This window comes from Pan troglodytes, chromosome 8 (assembly GCF_028858775.2).
Source record: "Pan troglodytes isolate AG18354 chromosome 8, NHGRI_mPanTro3-v2.0_pri, whole genome shotgun sequence".
In the NCBI taxonomy this organism is placed as follows: domain Eukaryota; kingdom Metazoa; phylum Chordata; class Mammalia; order Primates; family Hominidae; genus Pan; species Pan troglodytes.
The window spans coordinates 126,356,580-126,369,394 of NC_072406.2; the positions used below are offsets into that span (position 1 = coordinate 126,356,580).

At 47.0% G+C, this 12,815-nt stretch overlaps 1 protein-coding gene across 4 annotated transcripts in view; it reads left to right on the forward strand.

Moving 5' to 3' along the window:
- The first annotated feature begins 5,549 nt into the window (after nt 1–5,549).
- The window catches only part of VWA2 (von Willebrand factor A domain containing 2), a 56,381-nt gene continuing 49,115 nt past the window's right edge, over nt 5,550–12,815 (forward strand). For 2 of the 4 annotated variants that reach the window (XM_016919395.4, XM_016919393.4), the window contains exon 1: nt 5,879–6,167. The gene's annotated coding sequence lies outside the window, so the exon portion shown is untranslated. The other 2 variants (XM_016919394.4, XM_063782132.1) reach the window with 2 other exon arrangements.

The following is a 12,815-nucleotide window of genomic DNA, read 5'->3' on the forward strand; positions in this document are numbered from 1 at the left end:
TCATTGTGAGGCTCACTGCTGAGAGACTGTCAGCCACGAGCAATAGATCACTAGTGTTACTAATAGGCTCCTCACCAACACAGCTGCCTGGAATTGGCAAGTCGAGCTCTTCTGGGATCAGCCAAAGAGGACACCTGGGCTCCTCCCCATGTAGGTGGTTTTGTGGCCCTACTTGCATCCAAACAGCCCTTAATACACACAAAATTGTCGGAGTGTTTTTTGCTTTTTCCAGATAAAGGGAATTGGAGGGTAACCTGTGGTTCTAAACATGCAGTTAAGAAAGAATGGTAGAATGGTTTTGCTTGCCGGAATTAAGGTGGTGAAGTTCTGTTAGAAGTAAGGTTACTGCCCAGTCGCACAGGGTGAGAACTGCAGATGGCTCACCCAGAGAACCAACCATTAACGTTCTGGTATTGCCCTGATCTACGTGCTGCAGTCTGATTTTCCTAGGAAAGTTCTTGCATTTTGGCTATAGTTTCAAGTAACCTAAAACTGGCTTCATTTAAGGTGTTAGCTAGCTGCCAAGCCTTAGCCATTTTTTCCATGCTTGCTTGCTTCCCTTATCACCCTGAGGGGATGCCATTTTTAACACCTTGTGGTGTTAACCTTTTGATGAAGAGGCCCCTATCTCCTGTGATGAGAACCTTCCAGGAAGTGAGACAGACTCTGATGCTTATTATAAGGCAGGAGCCTACTCTGCCTCCAGAGTATACCCAGATGCCTCTCTAAATGTTTTCCATGAATACTTAGTTAAGGCAGACATGTGATGACTAAAATTCATGATACTGGGAATTTGGAGAGGAGATGGAAATAACATGGAAGTATTGACAGTTTGAGGTAGAGCACTTACAAAGTTTCATATGTTGGCTGAGTGGTTATTACACAAGCGTGTGCCTTTGTTCCATGTTTACTTGATTCGGCCAGAAAGCACATTTCCCAAAAGCAAATCCAATACAACTTTGCGCATAATTCTCACTGTCTTAAGTAGGAGCTGGGATGGATGCATTAACCCTTCAAACAATTGCTGCCTATTCCATACCTAAGTGGCTTTGGCTTGGAGATGGCAATATTTCTGCTCCTCATGTCCTGTGTCTCTCTCTGCCCCCAACTTTGTTCTCCTTGTTCTTGGCTCCACAGTTAAGAGACCACAGACCAAATTAGGCTCTGGCTTAATTTGCTGCTTGTTGAGTGCTTCTGAGTCAGGCTCTTTGTTTCCTCTAGGATGGTTTCTTTGCTGTTTAGTAGGTACTGTTTCCTGTTCTTTTATGTCTGACTGGTTAGTGGCTGCTATGTGGCTTCTGGAAAATATACAACTCTTGGAGCTCTATTAAGCATCCTCCTTTTTGTCTGTTCCTTTCGTGTGTGCTTTACCTTTCATCATTTGAGGGACTGGATCAAAATTTTAGTTGGGATTCTAGAGTTAGGAACTGTTGTACCCATCACCCTTTATAGGTCAGGAAACTGAGCAATCAAAAGTTAAGTATCTTTTGTGTGTTACAAAGCCAATAGGCAGGAGCCTCCTAATCTGAAGCCACGGTCACTTTACTACAATGGGTGCCTCTGGGTGATGCATGTCACCGAGTACAGATGTCTCCATTTATCCCTGAGTGAAATTCAGTCACCTCTGTGTTTACACTCTCAGTTTACACTAAGACTCTGTGTTTACACCTCTTGTGTTTACAACTGAGACACACGGGACAGCGCAACTTGAGAATTAACATCATAGAAGGTGTCAACTGAAGAATGAGAAAGTTCATGAATTTGGAAAGGAGAGCTTTATTTTTCATAAAGAGTAGCCACTGGCAGGGTAGCCATTGCTACAGTCTGGGAAGTGTAGCTTCCAGCCAGACACCAGAAACCCACTTCCAGGTTGGGAAAAATAAGACAGGAATTTATGCTGAGTGGAGTGGCCAAATACACAGTAAACTATAGGAGGAGTCATGAATATTTATGAAAGATGTACATGTGCAATTAAGCTTCATGACTCTTGATGGGTTACATGTACAAAAAAATGGTATTAGCATGATTCTGGGGTGGAGTTTTTGGCCCTCTTGGGTCAAAAGGTGAAGCAGAGGACACAACTCTCATGGTGCATCTTCTGTAGACTAGCCAGAGCCACTCCATGGTCCATTGTCTCTTAGGAAGGAATGCTGGTTGCTTGGTTTGTTGAAACCTTAAAAGGAAGGGGCAGCATCAAGTGATTGGTTCATATCAATAGTAAAGGCCAGGCGCAGTGGCTCACACCTGCAGTCCCAGCACTGGGAGGATTCCTTGAGTTTGAGGAGTTCAAGACCAGCTTGGGCAACAGAGCAACACCTCATCTCTACCCAGAACAAAAAAACCACCAGTGCGATGGTATGTGGCTGTAATCCCAGCTACTCTGGAGGCTGAGGTAAGAGGACTGCTTGAGCCCAGGAGGTCAAGGCTGTGGTGAGCTATGATTGTGCCACTATACTTCAGCCTGGGGGATACAGTGAGACCCTCAAAGATAGCAGGGGTGGAGCAAGTCTTTCCCAAAGGGCTGGTTTCTGTTTAACCCTTAAGAAAGAAGGCTGGGTACTGTGGCTCATGCCTGTAACCCCAGCACTTTGGGAGGGTGAGGTGGACAGATTGCTTGAGCCCAGGAGCTCAAGACCAGCCTGGGCAACACAAGGAAACCTCATCTCTACCAAAAAAAAAAAACAAACAAACCTGGTGTGGTGGCATGTACCTGTAGTTCTAACTACTCGGGAGGCTGAGATGGGAGGATTAATTGAGCCCAGGAGGTCGAGGCAGGTCTTGGCTGCAGTGAGCCAAGGTCACAGCACTGTACTCCAGGCTGGGCAACAGAGCAAGACCCTTTCTCAAAAACCAAAAAAAAAAAAACAACCTAATGGCTGATAGTGAAGGAGCAGGTATAACAAGCTGTGTCCCACCTCCCTTCCAGTCATATCTGGGAACTCCGCTTTTAAGATTTCTCTGGATAATTTAAGGTCAGGAGTTCGAGACCAGCCTGGCCAACATGGTGAAACCCCATCTCTACTAAAAATATGAAAATTAGCCAGGCCTGGTGGTGGGCGCCTGTAATCCCAGTCACTTGGGAGGCTGAGGCATGAGAATCGTTTGAACCTGGGAGGCGGAAGTTGCAGTAAGCTGAGATCCAGCCACTGCACTCCAGCCTGGGCAGTAAAGCGAGACTCAATCTCAAAAATATTTCTCTGGGGTCCCCTTGGACAAGAGGGGGTCCTTTCAGTCAGTGGAGGACATGGGGTTTTATTTCTGAGGGCATTTACTGTGTGCAAGTTACCAGGCATTGGGCTGCAAAGATGAATAAGGCAAGCTCCTGGGAAGCAAGAAGCTTACATGCCCCTTAGAATGACGGTAATTCATAATAACTTTATTTTTTAAATCCTTGTAAATCTTCACAAAGGAAGGGATGTCATGGATGACAAAAGTAGCTACCCAGCTTTCTGCATAAAAAGCCTCCACCCCTGCTGGTCACCCACTCAGCACTCAGCACTCACCAGGGCCTGCACCACCTGCCTTCCCTCCTGCCCAAGTGCACACCCCGGACAGACTGATTATACATTGATGTGAAGAAGTCTGAAGCAACAGGTATCTTCACTGTATTTATACTTTCAGTTCTTCGTAATCACAGAATGAAAATGTGAAATACCCCCCCGGCCCCAATTAAAGACATGCCAAATACTTCAGGAACAACCAGGATTGAAATTTGACTTCTCCAAGGTAAGCCTGATAAGGTCAAAGTACGCTGGTACCTGTTAAACAGCATAAGGGGTACAGGGAGAGGGTTGTCAAAGGTAGAATTTCCACTTTCTTGAGGACCTGTGGTCTGCCCTTGTTGGACATCTCTGGAGCAGCACAGGCCACTCACCCCATGTGACTATGCAGCACTTAAAAATGTGGCGAGTCCAAATTGAGATGTGCTTGTGAGTATAGAATACAACAGGATTGGCCAGGCGTGGTGGCTCACGCCTGTGATCCCAGCATTTTGGGAGGCTGAGGCGGGTGGATTACCTGAGGTCAGGAGTTTGAGACCAGCCTGGCCAACATGGCAAAACCCTGTCTTTACTAAAAATACAAAAATTAGCCGGGCATGGTGGCGTGCGCCTGTGATCCCAGCTATTCTGGAGGCTGAAGAAGGAGAACCACTTGAACCTGGGAGGCAGAGGTTGCAGTGAGCCAAGATCATGCCATTGCACTCCAGCCTGGGCAACAGAGTGAGACTCTGTCTCAAACAAAACAAAACAAAACAAAACAAAAAAACAGGACTTTGACATCTTTATTGATTACATGTTGAGATAATGTTCCGGATGTTTAGGTTAATACTGAAATCCAGCTTGCCGTTTCTTTTCACTTTTTATTAAATGTGACCACTAGAACATTTAAAATTACACACGTGGCTTGGTCAGTATTTCTCTGGGGCAATGCTGATCTAGAGGCAGAGACCATCCCTCCCCAGCAGTTAGACCTCAAGACTAACTGCTGTGCCCTGTGGGGATGATGTGGTGGTACATTATGTCTGCTGCTCTGGTGTGGCCCTGTTTTTATTTTTGGGTGCTCAGTAAATGTTACTGGGAGAAATGAATTATAGGAAAAATGAGTCCTTTCCTGGCCTCCTTCAATGAGGTTTGCAACATTAAAGTCACCACAGGCCACTTTCACTGGAAGCTGTCAGTGTCGGGAGGTTTGGAAATTAACTGAGAACTACAGACAGGAAAGGTGTAAAGCAAATTATTTTCCTATCAAATTGACATTTACAAGAATAATGGGAAGGAGCATGGAAAAGAGGAAGCAGGTCAACCTTCCTTGAGGACAATTAGATAATAGGCATCAAAAGTCTTAAGTTGTATAAAACCTGTATCCTAGAAAATTTACCTTTTCATAGTTTATTCTAAGGAATTAATTGGACAAAAGCACAAAGACATCTAATTGTACTATTAAAATGGAAAGTTTAATATTCAACAATAGCAGATAGGTTAAGTACATTAGGACATTATGAAGTGGTTTAAAATAGACATTCAAAAAAAGGAAGTGGAAAACCTGAGTAATGTACAGCTTGTATGGAATGAACTAAAAATATATAAATTTTTGCATGGGTAGAATGACATTGGAAGAACATACACCACAATGTTAACTGATTATCTCTGGGTGTTGGAAAATGATTGATTTAACAACTTTTTTACTGTTATTTCTTTTCTTCTTCTTCTTTTTTTTTTTTTTTTTTTTGCAATGAACAGGCATGCTCTGGCAGTTTTCAAATGAAGTATGGAAATTATGGATTGTGCAGTCATAGTCAACGTTCATTGAGAGCTTACTTTATATAAAGCATCATGCTCAGCATTGTGCTTTGTGGCATTTGATTTTTTAAAAATCAAACGCCCTCCAATCTTAAGCAAGGATGATGGCCAAAAGGTCGGCTTATTACCCAACTACAATAATAGGAGGGACAGGTAATTAAAAGGCAATTGCCATGACAAATAGAAAAGATGCCAAAGTCAACATTTTTTCAAGGAGCTATAAAGCCCGTGAAGGAGTCAGCTGATGGCACAGTGTTCGCTGCTGCACCGCTCAGAGGCTGGGTGACCCGCGTAGAAGTGAAGTACTTTTTTATTTGCAGACCTTGGCCGATGCCGCTTTAAAAAACGCGAGGGGCTCTATGCACCTCCCTGGCGGTAGTTCCTCCGACCTCAGCCGGGTCGAGTCGTGCCGCCCTCTCCCAGGAGAGACAAACAGGTGTCCCACGTGGCAGCCGCGCCCCGGGCGCCCCTCCTGTGATCCCGTAGCGCCCCCTGGCCCGAGCCGCGCCCGCGTCTGTGAGTAGAGCCGCCCGGGCACTGAGCGCTGGTCGCCGCGCTCCTTCCGGTGAGTCCCAGCCCCGAGTTGGCTCTGGCGCCCGGGTACCCGCCAGTGCCGGCTGCCGAGGACCGATTCACGCTCCCAGGACTGGGGCCCCCTCTGCCCAGCCACCCCTACCCAGAGCACCCGGGCTGCGCGGCCCCGCCGAGGGTGCGGGCTTTGTTCGCATTGTCCGCGCGCACCTGAGCGCGGCCTTCCTGGCACGGCGGCGTCGGGGGAAGAGCGCACCTGGCGCGCGCCTCCCTCGTGGCCACTCGCGGTCCGTCCCGGGCGAGCTGGCGGGGTTTTGGGAGGGGTGCGGTCAGCAGGTAAGTGGGTAGGGGCCCCGGGTACAGGGGTGGAGGAGGGCATGTATTAAACCCAAGCTGCCCTCCTGGCACAGTAGCGGGGCCTCCTTCCCTGGCGGCCGCGGAAAGGGACTCGCCCTTTGAATAAAGGCTTTGGTGACATGCTCGCTTCCACCCCACACCCCACTACAGGACACACACAGGTGTTAAGGGGACTTGGGGCAGTTTTCCCAGGCAGAACGAGTGCCCCCAGCGAAGTGTCTGCAAGCAGAACCTGAGAGGGGCCGGCTGCCCCGAGAGAGTCCTCGCGCTTGGGCAGTGGGAAGTCCAGGGGTTTGTCGTTCTGGTGACTTCCCCCACCTGGCTCAGCCCTGCTTCCTGCATGTCTCCTTCCCTTCCAATAAGGCTAACAAAACTTTCCCTAGCTAAGCCTACCTTTCCCTCCCTCCCGCCTTGGGCCCTTGGCCACCTGCTGGGACGGTGAATGGGAGAGTCTCAGAATTGAACCTTGAAAACTTGCTGGGGGCACCAGACAGAAGAGAAGGGAGGAGGGCACCTTGCTGCTTGTGATTGTGGAATCAAGGGCTCCAGCTGAAGCTGAAAGGGGACTTGGCAATGGGGACCTCATGCCATGTGTTTGATGTCTTGGAGATTGGAATAATTAGAACGTGTACATTTTTCAAATTATAAGCTGCTTTAAGTAAAACCCCAGAACCTCTAAGTGTTTTATAAATTCAGTCCCAAAAATTCAAGGTCTCTTTTGCTGTTAAGGTGACACTATATTAAGAAATGTCGATTTATTGAAGAGTCAGAGAAGTGAAGAGGTCAGAAAGGTACCACTAGAGTTGGCAAAAGCCACAGACATGAATTTGTAAATGCTGCTGGCTTTCAGCAGGCTGAAGCCATCCTCTCTTGTGACTGATGGGGGTTCAGAGCTTCTCAGGCCTTACTCTTCTTTTGTAGAAATCCAGCCCAGAGCCATCTCCTAGTAGTGTAAGAATTTCTCAGACTAGGTCCCCAGGCAAATCCCAGGTTGGAGGAGAGGGTTGCTTTCCTCATCATCTCTGTCTGGCTGAAAACCATCAGTGTATTTTCATTAAATCTGGTTTTTGGTCTACCATACAGAGATTACAGCCAGTATTTCCCCTCTCTTCAATAGGCACAAGCCCCTGGGATATCCGAATCATAGTCAGAAGCCCATGTTTTTACAGATGAGGAAACTGAGACCCAGTTTTAGAGTGTTAGGTTCAAAGCAAAATTGAGCAGAAGGTACAGGTTTCCCATATACCTCCTGTCCTCGCCTATGCACAGACTCCCGCATTGTCAGCATCCCCCACTGCAGTGGTACATTTGTTCCAACTGATGAACCGATACTGGCACATCTTTATGACCCAAAGTTCACAGTTTGCCCTGGGGTTTGCTCCTGTTGTACATTCTATGGCTTTGGACAAATGTAAAATGATATAAATCTGCCATTATAGTATCGAACAGCATAGTTTCACTACCGTAAAAATCCTCTGTGCATCCCACCCTCCCTACAACACATGGTAATCACTGATCTTTCTACTGTCTCAATAGTTTTACCTTTTCCAGAATGTCTTATGATTGGAATCATGTAGTACGTAGCTTTCTCAGATTGGTGTCTTTTGCTCGGTAATATACACTGACATTTCCCCTCCTGGCTTTTTAATGAGCATCATAAACAACAGAATAGTTATTTGGCAGTGACAGCATCATAAGCTTGTGGTGAAAATGCCTTTTTTGTTAATAACTCCCCTGATGTGTGTGCATCTTACAAAGCATTGTCCTGGCATCCTCAGTACCTGGAAGGGTACCGGGCACAGGGCAGATGCTTAATAATTTTTACTGGATAAATGAAATTTCATATAATTATAGCAATGAGAGGGTCAGCAACACTACGAGGTTGTTTTAGAACAGTGGTCCTCAAACTTTTGCAGTGCATATATCAGTAAATGAAAACCTAGTTTAATTGGGAGGCCTGCAATAGAGTTGCTCATTTTTAATTTTATCCAATAAGGCTATTTTAAAACAAATCCCACCCCCCTCCCCATCATCAAGGAGGCTATTGGAAGTCTCTTGGTGATTGTGTGTGTGCATTCCCTGCAAAATGTTTCTGTATAACCCCAAGGCAGCACCGTGGGACAGCTGAATGTATTTGAAGTCCCTTCCTTTGTGTGCCCTTTCGTCTTCTAAACAGCTCTGGACTGCTTAATTTTCCTCTTCCACCTACCGCATTACCTGCTGACTTTCCTTGAATGTGATTACTACCCTCGGTCCTCCCCTTCCTTTCCTGATCATGAGTCTCTTCTCTTGAACTAGATTTCCCTGGTCTCAGATTAGGAAACTTTGCCCTTGCCCTGGGAGCCTTTGCATTGTGGTTTCATGGGGTCCTGGCGACAACCTTTCCAGGGAAATAGGATGGATGGTGTTACCTCCGTTTTAGAGAGAAGGAAATTGAGAGACTGAAGTGGAGGAATTTACCCAGGAGGCTCATGCTCAGGTGTCCTGCCATCAGATGGTTGCTCTTTCCAGAGCATCTGTGTACCGCCTGCCTCCTAGTACCAGGTGCATCTGCATGCCGATGCCTCTGTGTACCACGTGCCTCTGTGTACCAGTGCCTCTGCATACCGCAGTGCCCCTGTGTACCAGTAAATCTGTGTATCAGTGCCTCTGCATACCAGTGCATCTGTGTACTGTGTGCCTCTGCGTACTGGTGCCTCTGTGTACCGCATGTCTCTGTGTACCACGTGCCTCTGTGTACCAGTGCATCTGTGTACCGCGTACTTCTGGTCATAGCTGAGAAGTCCTGGGCTGGACTCTAAGCTTGGGTTTTTCTCGCTCTGTGGCCTTGGGTCTCATCTTCTCCAAGATCATTTCTTCATCTATAAAAATATAAATGATAATATCTACCCTACAGATTATGGGTGTTGTTAAATGAAATGAGTGTATTAAATGTAATGATAAACTTTTAACATCATTCATTTAGAAAACATTTTACTATTTAGCAGAGACTTTTCTACCCTGTCTCACTGGATCTTTACAACACTGGGGGAGTTTATGAAACAGATTCTCCCCATTTGGCAGATGAGGAACTAAGGCAGGGGAGGTTGTTGCTTGCAGTCACCCAGCTGCTAGGAGCAGAGCTAGGTTGAAATCCTGTCTCTGGACTTTGGGTCCTGTGTGTGTTCTCCCACACCTCAGGGCTAATCCCAGTGTCCCATACAGTGAAATCGGGTTGTGTACAATTTAAAGCATTTTCAAATATCATCCATCAAAACAAACATGAACTCTCTTCTGGCTAAAAATGTGTCTGCAGATGCAGAAAGTATGGGAGGGCTTGTGATCTATGCCCATCTTCCCAGCTTTTCTCCCTAACCCTCCAGGGAGTTCGCAAATGGCATGTTGCTTATTTCTTGGTGCGGACTTTTGGTTGTCAGGCCACTGGGTTCTGAAAATTTACTAATTATTTTAGGGGGAGCGTGACTTTCCCCAAGCAGCTTTTTAAATGCTCTCTCTGCCATATCAAACTAGAAATGTGTCATCTACATCCATTGACACTCTGAGCCTGAGCCAAATATTTCACCAAAGGTTACAAGGAAGATGATTGTTCCAGCAAGGACTTCCCCACCGGATATTTTTACCTCTGATTTTAGTCTTCCCATTCAGGTGTGTACTGTTCTGGTAAAGGGCTCAGATTTCCATCCTGCTGATTCGGAGGAGGCTGCCAACGGCTAATCTATTTGGGGTTGGAATTGCATTTTGTAAGGAGGTAGAAATGGTTTCCTCTTTTTCCCTACACTCATTTCATTTCCGATGGTAGAGAAGGCAGACATCATCCTGCAAAACTGCCTTCAGCTATCCCCAATCCGGCTCTTCTTTTTTTAAAAAGTAGCTTCGTTTTGGCTTTTATTTCTTCCTGTGTCACGGAAAATGTAATTCCTGGGTAGTGCACAGTGGAAATTTTTGTGGCATCCTGCAGCAGACTTCACATGCCTGCTGTCCCAAGTGCAGCTGGTGCTGCGTGGAACCAGGATCTGAAGGCCACACTCTGTTGAGGAGATCAGGGGCGTGGAGAGCATCTACATCCATGGATGAGAACTCCAGAAGCCAGGAATAACACGTGGGATTAGCATGAGTAATGGAACAGAAGGGAACAAGGTGATGAGCGAGGTGTAATGGAAAAGGCTTGGCGAGGCATACCTGAGAATGGGTGGTCTGTTCCAGCCCCTGGCTTGCAGATCACTCCCAACTACTTTGTAGGAAGCCAGAGGGCCCTGGTAAATCTCATCTTGTGCCGGATGGAGTGTGGGAGCTGCTGGCAGGTATTAGCTGGGGGAGAAATTGCCAACGTGCAGGATTCAGGGTGGCAGATTTTTAAAATTATGCTTCTGTGCTTCTGAACTCCCTCTAGTTCATAGCCTGTTTTCTGGAGCCTGGACTTCTGCCAGAGTGTCACCTCTTACCGGCAGCCCCAACACCTCTCCCTTGTTGAACATCCTGTGGCAGCTTCCCCCAGAACCGGGAAGGTGATGCTAGGAGGCCAGAATGGAATCTGATCCACTGATTAGCTGTGTAAGCTGGGGCAGAACACTTCACTTCTCCATGTCTCAGCTTTCTCACCTGTGAAATGGGAATAGTACACCCTCCCTGGCTGGCTGCGAGGATTAGGAGAGAAGACATGAAGGGTGGAGCCTGTGTGTCTTGTGGCAGGCACATAAGAAATGCTCATTACATGGTAGTAGCTGTTGATTTTTATTGTGGAATTCACCCTTTTAAAAAAAAGCTTTCCAGGTGTAGGGCTGTATTTTGGAGGTCAAATTAGTATTGTAGGAAAATTTTGATATGAGAGGGGAATGAGCTGCCTATTTGAGATGACTGGATGGGAATAGAGTGCAAACAATACTTCAACAGCATCGCAATAGCGTTCATTTCATTAATCTTGGTATAAAAAAGAATGCAGTGAACACAGTGAGTGCAATGATGCCCTGAAAGGGTCCCTCTAGCCCTCCCGCAGGAGGTATTCTGGTGCTTTGTTTATCTAGCCAGCAAGGACCTCCCCTACTATACATCAGGCACATGCAGGTCTCTGGAGCTCCAGCAGAGACTAGATAGTCTGTAGTCTCAGGCATTTGCCACCTGGCAGTCAAGACAAACGTATCACTGGGCAGTTTCAGCGTGGGCTGTGTGACAGTAGGGATTGTATTGAGGGGGACAGGGGAGGGAGGTGCTGCAGAAGTTGCAGAGCCAACACCGTCTGATTGATCCAAACAGCTAGGAGAAGGCATTTGACATCCTGTGTGCATTTGCAGATTGCCAACATACATTCTATTATAATGAGCAGAAACTTGGGCGACTCTGGAAAAACATGCAGCTGGGCAAGCAGAGGCACATAGTGGATCGAGATCAAGCTGCTTAAGTTGGTCTCATAGCACGGAGGGAAGGGGCCTGTGTTTACTAGGTGCCTTCCTATGTGGCAGGAACCTTCTGTACTTCCTTCCACTTTATCCTCACAGCAGCCTGGGGAGGTGGCTGCCAGAATCCTTGTTTTATAAATAATTAACAGGCCTGAGGCTCAGTCTCCTGCCAGTGCCCAGGGTCAGAAGCTGTAACTCTGTAAAATCGTCCTGAACCTAAGGAATAGAGACAGCATTGAGAAGCTCTTCACCGCATCCTCAATGCCTCGCCATTGCCTGACTCACAGGCGGCAGGTGGGGGCTTGTTCTGCCTCTGTGGTGTGGAGTAAGAGGGAAAAAAAAGTGTTCTTAGGGGAAAATGAGTCTTTCTTGCTGGCATGCACAGGGCTGGAAGCTAGCAGGAAGTATGTGCTGCAGGCCAGTATCCTTCTCACCACCTTTCTCCCTTTGATCGTGTCTGGAGAGCTCCTGACATACTGGCTCTTGCCATGTTAGGTGTCTGATTTTCACTTAGATCAGGAGAAGACTTGAGCCTCTTAGTCATTTGAAGCAGGAAGACCCTGCATGAAGACTCTCAGCTGGCAGGGACATTTGTTTTATAATAGTTTGTTTTAGGACTGCTTTGAAATCCAAGGAGCTCTATAGACAGTTCCAAGTGGTGCATATTCTAGAATTAGGTAGAATCTGGTGGCATCATGGAAATAACCACACAGTCTGAGAATATTGGGTGGTCAGTACATGCTCCATCCTCCAGGAGGACCACTCTCTGTGGCACCCTGGACTACCTGCCCCCGCCCCCCACCCAAGATGATTGAAGGTCGGATGCATGGTGAGAAGGTAGATCTCTGGAGCCTTGGTGTTCTTTGCTATGAATTTTTAGTTGGGAAGCCTCCTTTTGAGGCAAATGTACACCAAGAGACCTACAAAAGAATATCACGGGTTGGGCTGGGCATGGTGGCTCATGCCTGTAATCCCAGCACTTCAGGAGGCCGAGGCGGTCGTATCACCTGAGGTCAGGAGTTCAAGACCAGCCTGATCAACATGGTGAAACCCCGTCTCTACTAAAAATACAAAAATTAACTGGGCGTGGTGGCGCATGCCTGTAATCCCAGCTACTCAGAAGGCTGAGACAGGAGAATCGCTTGAACCCGGGAGGCAGAGGTAGCAGTGAGCCAAGACCATGCCATCGCATTCCAGCCTGGGCAACAAGAGCGAAAGAAACTCCATCTCAAAA